Source organism: Apodemus sylvaticus, chromosome 10 (genome assembly GCF_947179515.1).
Source record: "Apodemus sylvaticus chromosome 10, mApoSyl1.1, whole genome shotgun sequence".
NCBI lineage: Eukaryota > Metazoa > Chordata > Mammalia > Rodentia > Muridae > Apodemus > Apodemus sylvaticus.
The window spans coordinates 90,741,279-90,752,651 of record NC_067481.1 but is presented as its reverse complement, the minus strand read 5'-3'; the positions used below and the strand labels follow the sequence as shown (position 1 = coordinate 90,752,651).

Sequence of the window (11,373 nt, the reverse complement as noted above, 5' to 3'; positions counted from 1 at the left end):
AAACTTCTCCATAGCCGGGCAAGGGTGGCACACGCCTTTAATCCCAGCACTTGGGAGGCAGAGGCAGGCGGATTTCTGAGTTCAAGGCCAGCCTGGTCTACAGAGTGAATTCCAGGACAGCAAGAGCTACACAGAGAAACCCTGTCTCGAAAAACAACAACAACAACAACAACAACAAAAAGGCGAAGACAGAAGAAAACTTCTTTGACTCCTGTCAACCACATTCCCATTTTGTTTTTCTTTATATAACAAAACGTCTGAGAAGGTTTTCACTATTCAGTTTCATCATCATCATTATTATTTAGATTTTTGAGACAGGGTCTCTATGTAGTCCTGACTGTCTTGGAACTCTCCCTGCAGACCAGACAAGCGATGATGAACGCAACAGAGATCCTCCAGTTTCTGCCTCTGGAGTGCTGGGATCAGTTTGTTTTACTCTTTTGTATCCCACCAGTGGTCCAGTCTTAAGCCAGTACGGTAAACTGTCTCTTCACAAGATCACCAGCGTTTCTTTCTGTTTTATCCTGCAGGCCAAACCTGTACTTACCCCAGTGATTTACCTTCAGTGTCCAGTAGTCAATGTTTAATTTTCCCCTTTCCTGCATTTGGTAGAGATGAGTGCCTCCATTAAGTTTTAATATCTTGATGCTCCATACCCTTTAACTTTCTGCCTCATTTTCCTTTGTAGACTGTTATTTCTGATGATTAAAGACTAGACTTTAAAGGATTGAACTAGTTTTTAAGATAACAACGATCCATCAAGCAGATATAATCATCATTGTGTTCTTCATTAAGTGAAGCAAATTGTATTTCTTCTGTTGCGGGAAATATTAAAAAAGATCCTGCCATCTTTCCTGCCCTGCCAGGCCACAGCACCATGTCCCGGCAGGGTCCCTAGCTCCCACAGCATCCCAGCTGTGTTCCCTCTCCACCATAAACCCCTGTAATCGGCAGACCCACATTCCAGTAACCAAGTAAATCAAAACTCCTAAAGCTTAATTAACCAATCAGATTTATGTATAAATAATATTATAGTATGAAATGTTAATGCAATAATTTTAGAGCTGATTGATAATGATAAAAGGTTTATCCCAATATTTCTTACCTTATAAAAACATAGCTGTTCGTGGCTAGTAAATGCCATGCAGGTCCACATCTGGAAGCCATCTCTTCTCCCTTCTGCAACTTCTCTGTCTCCCCAACTCCTAGCTCCACCTCCCCTTTCCTGTCCAATAAAAGGCCTTCCACTGCCCTAATGTGATTGGACGAGGAAAATCCTGCAACTTCTATCATTCTCAAATTCTTCAACTCAGGAGTCAGGAAGATAACCTCTAGCCTTGGCTGGTCATGACTAGTTAATACATGTAACTAAAATCTTTATAAACTCCTTGTCTTGATCTTTGATTCAAGAGAGGATAAATCACTCAGGACTGCAGTGATGTAGACCTTGGAAGGATGTGATTAAATGTGCTATTGGGGAGTTGTTCACAACACAGTATATTATTTACATATATTTAATATTCTTGAGGCCTACCCTCCCCAGCATAGCTGTATCCATTTTGTTCCATGCCTGCCAACTCTTTCATATTGTTGCTGTGATATGCCTGACACTCACTGACACAGAAAAATGACTCAGAGCAAGATCATATTGATCACATATCTTGTTCTGTATGACAGTTGTTAATCTTAAGAAATTCCACAAAGCTATAGGACCCATCAAATTAAAAGTCAATATGAACTGTTATGTCTAAAATAGCTTGAGTCAGAGCTGACCGCTGAGCAGCACTTCTAGCACCTGCACACGAACGGGCTCATTGTGGCTTTTCCCTTTTATAAGCCCACACTGAGAAATGTTCGGAGCTGTAGCCTTAGCCACCGGATTCTGAGCTATGGCCCTGATCAATCAGTCTTAGGGTGTGTGTTCAGTAAACCATCCCTGTCTGACTGAGCTTGGTGTTGGTGTAGTTTGTGGGAAACTCCTGAACCCCAACAAATATATATTTAAAATCATGGCTGTAAAAATTCACACACACACACACACACACACACACACACACATATAATATATATTTAAAATGATGGCTGTAAAAATTCACACACACACACACACACATATAATATATATTTAAAATCATGGCTGTAAAAATTCACACACACTCACACTCACACACACACACACACATAATATATATTTAAAATCATGGCTGTAAAAATTCACACACACACACACACACACACACACACACACACACACACACACACACACATATATCAGAAATTCATATGGCCCTACATAGAAGAAGCTGTGTAAAAGGAAAATTGTATTTTGTCTAGATATTCATTTAAAAAGTTACAAATGCACTGGCCCTAAGCAGGGCCTTGAAAGATGGCAGAACTAAGGAACAATGGGCTTGAGGGAGAGGACCATGTTCACAGAGTCTTAAAGGCCACTCATTCTCCCTGTAATTGTTATAGGCAGTTTATAGAAGAGCACTGATGTGGACTTGTCTTTCTGCACTGGCCCACCACATGAAAATAACGTGGAATCACTTGCGCTAACTGGCACACAAATAATTGAGCTTTAAGACCATCTTCAGTGGTCAGATGATTAAAATCAACTGGATGCTGAGCTGGGACCTGAAGAGGTCTCTGTCTCCCTTGTTTTCTGTCCACAAATGCTTCCTGATCTTGTTGAAAGGAGTTGTTAGAATGACTTCTGGTCCTGAGGACTTCTGTAACTTAGCATCATAAATAAAAGTCAGTTATGATCTTTAAATTAAATTGTTTTGGTTTTTATCTTTCTCGCATAGTTAAAAGTCACTGTTTAGGGATGTCCTGGAAAGAGTACAGCCAGTACCAGCACCAGACACTAGATGTCGCAAATGAGACGATTTTTAGATAGCTTCCTGGATTAGCTTAAGCTCTTTAGTAGTTTGAAGTAGGTCTCTCAAATGAGACTGGGGTCCACATGCATGCCTGACATGCCAAAAGTTTAGGGCTAGGCGATTCTTCTGTGTCTGCCACTTTCATTTCACATCAGAGATGGCATATTCCTCCTCACATGATTGTGGATTCACAGAGCACAGGAAAGGCTTCTGGAGTCTGAGAAGCAACAAAAATATCCACTCTAACCTCCATTAACATTCCTAATACTGTAGCTACTCACGTGCAGGCTGGCTGCTCTCACAAGCACGTCATCATTCTTTCAGTGTGACCATACTCACGTGTGAGAAATGCCGTTCTGGGAGTGCTGTGTTTTGAAAAGGCATTATTTTGATGCAGACCTGTTTCATGATTGTTTAGGGTACCACAGAGGAAAGGCATGTAGTCAAAAGGCTTAGAGCTTAGTGGAAGAGACATCTGCCAAACAATTCTTGCCCAGAGGATGTCTCTGGGGCCTTGCTCTTCCATTATTAAATAAAGCTGTAAGGTAGACTTCTTTGGGGCCAGGCAAAAACAAGTATAGGACTCTGAGACACCAAGGAGTCTGAAATAAAACTGCATTAATTAATAAAGTTCCATGATTGGTAGAAAGGGCTGAGAGATGATGTTGTGGAAGTTATGATAAAGGTTGTGTTCACTGAAGCTTGTAGACAAGATGCAGAAAGCAAAGAGAATAGCTGTTTGGGTGCAAGACACAGGGATCGTCCTCATCCATGGACTAGATTGGGTAGGTAATAAGGATCTAACAGTAGTTTTCAACCTACTGCTGAGAGCCTTTAATACAGTTCCTCATTTTCCAGTAACCCCCAGCCCTAAATTTATTTTTATTCCTACATCATAACAGTAATTTTGCCACTGTTAGGAATTATAATTGTAAATAGCTCTCCCCCCACCCCAATTTCTTAGGTGACCCCTATAAAAGGGTCATTTGGCCCCAAACAGGTTGCAACCCACAGGTTGAGGACCACTGATATAATAAGAGAAAGAAGAAACATGAGACAGACTGGAAATGTAATCATCATAGCTCCCAATGTGGCAGGCAGTTTTTAGAAAGGAAAACCATCCAAGCTGGCAGCTGTGGCTGCTTAATCCTGCACGGATTAATCTCTTCCTGCAGCACCGTTAACTCCCAACAAGCCTAATGGCTGTGTTCTGTCTGTCTGTCGGAATAGATGAAGCCTTCGCTCAGCCATGCTCTTCTGTCTCGACAGTGTATTGATTAACTTGCTCTTGTCCCTGCCCAAATCATTGTGTATTTCATAAGCAATCCACCTTTCCCTCCTTGTCCCACCCTGTGGCGTCTGCACAGCTGATTCTGCCCTTCAGTTTCCGTGGGCCTCCCTCTAATGGCTTCTGAATGACAAGGGGTTCTCACCATCCTGGTGACAGAGACTGGTTGAGAGATGGCTTCTGAATGACAAGCCAGTGTGATTTTTTTTCTTTTATTTTCTTTTGTGATTTTTTTCCCACTGGGACTTTGGGAGAAATAGATTGTGTTGATTCCCGTTTGGACTGAAGTATGGCTACCTGAGAAGACAGCATTGTGCTCTCTCTAGCTTCCAGCTGCCTTCTGGCTTGAGAAATGAATAACAAACTGAATGTCAGGGTCCTGCCCGTGCCATCTGAGTGCTGCAAGCCTTCCACGAAGCTATAGCTGCCCATCATTCTGTATGGCTGTTGTTCAAACAGTTTCGATTTAAGGTCTCTGCTGTTTGGAAGTTAAACTATTTTAACCGATACACAGTAATGCTTCTATCTGAGAATAAGGGTCTCCAAGTGCTCAGTCCAAATAAAAAATCTCTACCAACCTCCTCCTCTGAAGGCTCAGAACTCATTGCTCAAGGGGGGCTGGAAGAATGGCAAGAGCCAAGGGTTAGGGTGAGTGAGTGCAGTGGGTCCCTCCCACCCACGAACTCAGAGCTGCTGTGACTTCACTGCAAGACCAAGGCACCAAGGGGAAAGCAAGTGATTACAAAGCCCCACCCCAGCCCCAGCACAGGAGCAACTGGTGATCAGTGGCAGCTGGGAGAGTCCATTTTCTTCACAAATGCAACCACTGAGGGCTGCCCATGCTTCGAAAAATGGCCCTGCACCCATCCATACACACACTGGCAGCACTAAGCAGACTCAGTGCATTTAGAAAAAGAACATGTGACATTGGAAAAGAAGGCGTGATGGGGTGATGGGTAGGGACTGGAGGAGGGAAGTGGGGATGGGTCTGATCACAACACTTTACATTTATATATAATATTATTAAAATAAAATAATAATACCCCCCGTCAGAGCTTGAGTAGACCCAGATTATTCGCTTCCAAATTTACATAGGAGTTCTATTTACTTCCAGACAGGATGGCTTCTTTGAGGGGAAAAGGGGGCTGGCCTGAAGGAAAGGAAGGCTTATCCTTGGTCAAGGGACCAGTGAATGGTAAAGGAAATCAGACATTTGAACTCTTAGTTCCATATCAGCTTGACACAAGCTAGAGTCGTCAGAGAGGAGGGAGCCTTGGTTGAGAAAATGCCTCTACAAGATCCGATTGTAGGCAAGCCTTGTAGGGCATTTCCGTAATTAGTGATTGATATGGAAAGGCCCAGCCCATCCTGGGTGCTGCCACCTTTGGGCTGGTGGTACTGAGTTCTGTCAGAAAGCAGACTGAGCTAGCCATGGGGAGCAAGCCAGTAAGCAGCATAGCACCCCTTGTGGCTTCTGCTTGTAGGTTTCTGCCCTGTTGGAGTGTCTGTCCTGACTTCCTTTAATGATGAACTGTGATGTAGGAGCACAGGCTGAATAAACCCCTTCCACAAGTTGCTTTGGTCATGGTGTCTCATCACAGCAATAGCCACCCTGACTAAGACAGACATCTTGTGAATAATCCTTTTTCTTGTTCTTGCTTTGACAACCTCCTGGCTACATTTAAATTGACTCCCCCCTCCCCAGATAATCTTAGGATCTATGCACACTAGAATTAAGATCAATGATCAATGTTTACATCCCTTAGGTCTTTTACTTACTGAGAACAGAGCATAACTTTTAGTGTGCTTATGTATAAAGAACAAAACATCTCATTTTTATTTACAAGATTGATTCTATTTCCACTTGCAAGATTGTATTTATGTGTACAACCATTTTCCAGCATCCATTCCATATTCCTTGAGTTTTCACTGAAGTTCCTGGTCTAGAATGAGAATTCTCATTCATAAAACACAGAATCCTCATTCATTAAAAAAACAAAAACAAAAACAAAAAAACACGTTACCTAGTTATACCGATCCTCCTCTTAACTTCCATCTGTTTGATCTATATCAAAGCGCAGTGCAGTGTCTCAAGTCTTAAGGTCTCTCTGAGGTCTTGAATTTGTCACACTTAACTTTTCTGGGGGCGGGGGTGAATTCAGATGAGTATTCCGATGGCCTAATTCTTTTTTTTAAATTAGATATATTCTTTATTTACATTTCAAATGATTTCCCCTTTCTTGGTTCCCCCCTCCCTGAAAGTCCCATAAGCCCTGATCCCTTCCCCTGTTCCTGAATCAACCCCTCCCGCTTCCCTGTCCTGGTATTCCCCTACACTGCTGCATTGAGCCTTTCCAGGACCAGGGGCATCTCCTTCCTTCTTCTTGGGCATCATTTTTTTTTTAATTTTTTTTAATTGTTTAGAATGTCTTTTTTTAAAGATTTATTATTATATGCAAGTACACTGTAGCTGTCTTTAGACAGACGAGAAGAGGGCGTCAGATCTCATTACAGATGGTTGTGAGCCATCGTGTGGTTGCTGGGATTTGAACTCAGGACCTTCAGAAAAGCAGTTTGTGCTCTTAACCGCTGAGCCATCTCACCAGCCCTCTTCTTGGGCATCATTTGATATGTGAATTGTGTCTTGGGTATTTTGAGCTTCTGGGCTAATATCCACTTATCAATGAGTGCATTCCATGTGTGTTCTTTTTTGATTGGGTTACCTCACTTAGGATGTGATTTTCCAGTTCCACCCATATGCCTAAGAATTTCATGAATTCATTGTTTTTAATAGCTGAGTAGTATTCCATAGTGTAAATATACCACATTTTCCGTATCCATTCCTATGTTGAGGGACATCTGGGTTCTTTCCAGCTTCTGGCTATTATAAATAGGGCTGCTATGAACGTAGTGGAGCATGTGTCCTTATTACATGCTGGGGAATCCTCTGGGTATATGCCCAGGAGTGGTATAGCAGGGTCCTCCAGAAGTGTCATGTCCAGTTTTCTGAGGAACCACTCAGCTGATTTCCAGAGTGGTTGTACCTAGAATGAGAATCCCACCAGCAGTGGAGGAGTGTTCCTCTTTCTCCACATCCTCGCCAGTACCTGCTGTCTCCTGGGTTTTTGATCTTAGCCATTTTGACTGGTGTGAGGTGAAATCTCAGGGTTGTTTTCATTTGCATTTCCCTGATGACTAAGGATAGTCACCATTTCTTTGATGGCTTAATTCTTACTGTGTGTGTGCGTGCGCATCTTACTTCCCTACCGCAGTTTCCCCTCCCTCCTCTCCTGTTACCCGCTCTAAACCTCCCTTCTCCCTCCCATCCATTCCTCCTCTGTTTCTCTTCATAAAAGGGCAGGCCTTCCATGGACATCAGCCAGCCATGGCGTATATCACGTTCCAGTATGACTAGGCACCTCCTCTCCTATTAAGGCTAAGTAAGACAAGCCTGTATGCAGAGAGGGTATCAAACGCAGGCAGCAAAGTCAGAGACACCCCTCCTCTCACTGTTGGGAGCCCCACGTGAAGACCAAGCTGTACAACTGTAACATGTGCAGATCGCCCAGGCCAGTTCCATGCAGGCTCCCTGGTTGGCACTTCAGTCTCTGTGAGCCACCATGGGCTCAGGTTAGTTGATTCTGTGGGGTTTTGTGTGATGTCCTTGACCCCCCTGACTCCTACAGTCTCCCCTACGCATGCATCTTCCACAGGATTCCCCAAGCCAATGTTTGGCAGTAAGTCTCTGCATCTGTTTCCACCAGCTCCTGGATGAAGCATCTCTGATGATAATTGGGCTAGGCATCAATAGGGTAGAGCATCATAAACAGAGCAGCATATCACTAGGAACCACTTCACTGACCTTCTTTCTTTTACCAGTTATATTTGATTCTATCCTAAGCTCTCTAGCCTGTGGGTCCTGGCCCTCCAGGTAGTGTTAGGGGTGGGCTCCCTCTCATAGCCTGGGTCTTAAGCTGGACCAGTCATTGGTTGGCCACTGCCACAATTTATGAGCCACCATTACCCCAGCATATCTTATAGGCCGGATAAATTGCAGGTCGAAGGTTTTGTGGTTGGGTTGGTGTCCCAGTCCTTCTAGTGGAAGTCTTGCCTGGTTACAGGAGATAACTGGTTTAGGTTCCATATCCTCCACTACTAGGGCTCTTAGCTAGGGTCACCCTTGTTGATTTCTGCGAGTTTCCATGGCATTGGGTTTCTAGCTCATCCCAGAGATGCACCCCCCCATTCTACTTGGCTCTCACAGTAATCTCTCTCTGTCGTCCCCCAACTTGGTCCCTCCTGTTTCTACTGTCCCACCCACCCCATCCAAACCCCTTCCCCATCCACCCTCCATGTCTATGCTAGTTCCCCTTCCCAGTTAGATTTATGTATCAATCCTCGAGCCCTCCTTGTTACCTAGCTTCTCAAGGTCTGTGGATTACAGCATAGTTATCCTTTACTTTATGGCTAATATCCACTTACAAATGAGTACACACCTTGTTTGTTTTTCTGGGTTTGGGTTACCTCACTGTCTTAGTGAGGGTTTCATTGCTGGGAAGAGACACCATGACCAAGGAAAACATATAATTGGGGCTGTCTTACAGTTTTAGAAACTTAGTCCATTCTTGTCATGGCGGGAAGCATGGCGGCACGCAGGCGGACGTGGCACTGGAGGATCAGAGAGTTCTACATTTGGTCCACAGGCAGCAGAAGGAGACTGTGTGACTGGGCATAGCTTGAGCTTACATAAACTGAAAACCTGCCTCCATGATGGCACACTTCTTTCAACAAGGCCACACCTACTCCAACGGGGCTTGTGGACTACAGCTTGGTGGCAGAGGGGCCGGCTTAGCTCTCCAGCTCTCTCGGCTCTAGGGCCATGGTGCCCAGGGGAGGGGCGGGGCCAGTTCTGCACAGCCCTCAGACATCAGCATGGAGTCTGTCCAGGCCTGCCTGGCTACAGACTGGTGGTGGTCTCAGGCCCCTGTCCCTATTGCTAGACTGGTAGTGATCTCAGGCTCCCGTCCCCACCCTCCACCCCTTTTTTTCAAAGAATGCTAATCAGATATTCCTAGGACTGAACACTAAGCATAGACATAGCCTCTCTCCTCTCTGCCACCTTCTGACACACATGGGACACAGCAGCCACACCTGCAACGCCTCTAAGGGCAGTCCCTTTGCTCTTTTGACATGCCCCTTGCCTTACAGATGCTTACTAGTTTCATGAGGTCCCATTTATTAATTGTAGATCTTCGTCCCTACATGATTTGGTGTTCTGTTCAGGGAGTTGTCTCCTGAATCCTGTGCCAATGAGTTTAAAACTATTTCCCACTTTCTCTTCAATCAGATTTAGTGTATCTAGTTTTATGTTGAGGTTTTTGATCCACATGGACTAGAGCTTTGCGCAGGGTGATGGATATGGGTCTGTTTTCATTCTTCTACATGCAGACATCCAGTTCGGCCAGCACCATTTGTTGAAGATACTTCCCCCCCCCCCATTGTATAATTTTGGTTTCTTTGTCAAAACTCAAGTGTCCATACATGTGTGTATTTAATTCTGAGTCTTTGTGATTTCATCAATCAACCTGTATATTCTTATGCAGTTTTTTATTACTATAGCCCTGTAGTACAGCTTGAAATCAGGGATGGTGATACCTCTGGAAGTTCTTTTTTACTATTATTATTATTATTATTAGGATTGTTTAGCAGTCCTGAGTTTTTTGTTTTTCCAATATGAAGTTGAGTATTGTTCTTTCAAGGTCTATATAATGTATTTACTTATAGGGAAAGCTATTAGCATTAGACAAGGAAATAGAAGTCAACTCTACCAGGCAAGCATCTAGTACTATTTTGTAATTGATTTTATAGCCACTTCCTGCCTATTGGCACTAGGTGGCAGTGTTGGCAAATATTTTATGGGAAGAAACCATCTGTCTAGAATCTAGATTCTGCTGTTGGAAGTATCCCCAGCAAGTGACTCTTGCTGGTGTCCCTTAGATTAGTCAAGTGCCCGTGTACACACACACACACACACACACACACACACACACACACATAACATCCATTGTTAAATAGCATCCATCTGACCACGGTTCTACCTTAACTGGAGTAGTCTTTCTCTCCTTCTATTTAATTCATTTGCCTCATCCTTTTCACTGAAGAGGCCAGATGAACAATGGATAAGAATATAATATAGAAAGAGATGTTATAATATAGATGTTATCATTTAGAAATAAATGAAAAATAATAAAGAGAGATGCTCTGGATCTAGCATGGACACTCAAGTTCTCGTTGCATGACAAGTGCTAGCCTTTGTAAACTTCCATTTCTCTGGGGATAATCAAAGCATCCAACCTAGCAGGCAGTTGTGCATTTAAACAGGCAGTCACTTCTAGCATAGCATCAATAAGTAGTAATTATTCTTATTAGCACTATCTTTCAGTTCAGGACCCGTTCCTGGGTCCTTACCCTAGAGCTTACCTCCTATGTGTGATTCATAGTACCCTACACGTGCACTTCAGAACACGAATTGTTTGTGGTAATTTGCATCTGCCTTCAGCACTAAACTGTAAATCTTTTGAACCCAGAGAAGAGCTTTATCTATTTTGCTCACTACAGTTCTTTCCCCCCAGAAATTGTCACAGTGACTTGAACCATGCTAGGACTTAAAGTTAAGTTTGAAGAAAGAACTTTAAAAATATGTACCACTAATATTAAATGCAGATTAATTCATTTAAATGGGAATCTATAACCTCTTGGATCTCTGAGGGATCAAAGCTTCTTACAAAAGATATATATGCTAAACATTTATGAATTAGCTTGCATTAGGTAGCCTTTGGTCTATACTCCAAGTAAGTATGTGGGGATATTTGATACCCCTGAAGCTTAATTGCTTCCTGTACCAGAACAATATAGGTATCCCTTACTTAAACCAGCATTTCTTCATTAAAACTTTATATTTTGATATTATTTCTGTAATTCCAACAATACTTCCTTCTTTTCCTTCCACCTTTCCTTCCTTCACCCCCTTTCCTTATTTCTTGGTGTATTGAAGATGAATCCCAGCGTCTCTCACATTCCAGACAAGAACGCTATCATTGTGCTGGGCTTCTAACTCTATCAAGAATTTTCAATATACTAGAGAATGCAGTATGTAAACTAGCTCTGTCGGAGAGGCCCAGGAGGCACTGAAGCCTTGGC

At 43.1% G+C, this 11,373-nt stretch overlaps 1 non-coding gene across 1 annotated transcript; it reads right to left on the bottom strand.

Moving 5' to 3' along the window:
- Positions 1–9,218: 9,218 nt before the first annotated feature.
- On the bottom strand, positions 9,219–9,346 carry LOC127695715 (small nucleolar RNA SNORA17). The gene has a single exon (XR_007980080.1). It is a non-coding gene; the product is annotated as a small nucleolar RNA SNORA17 (small nucleolar RNA).
- Between the last annotated feature and the right edge of the window lie 2,027 nt (positions 9,347–11,373).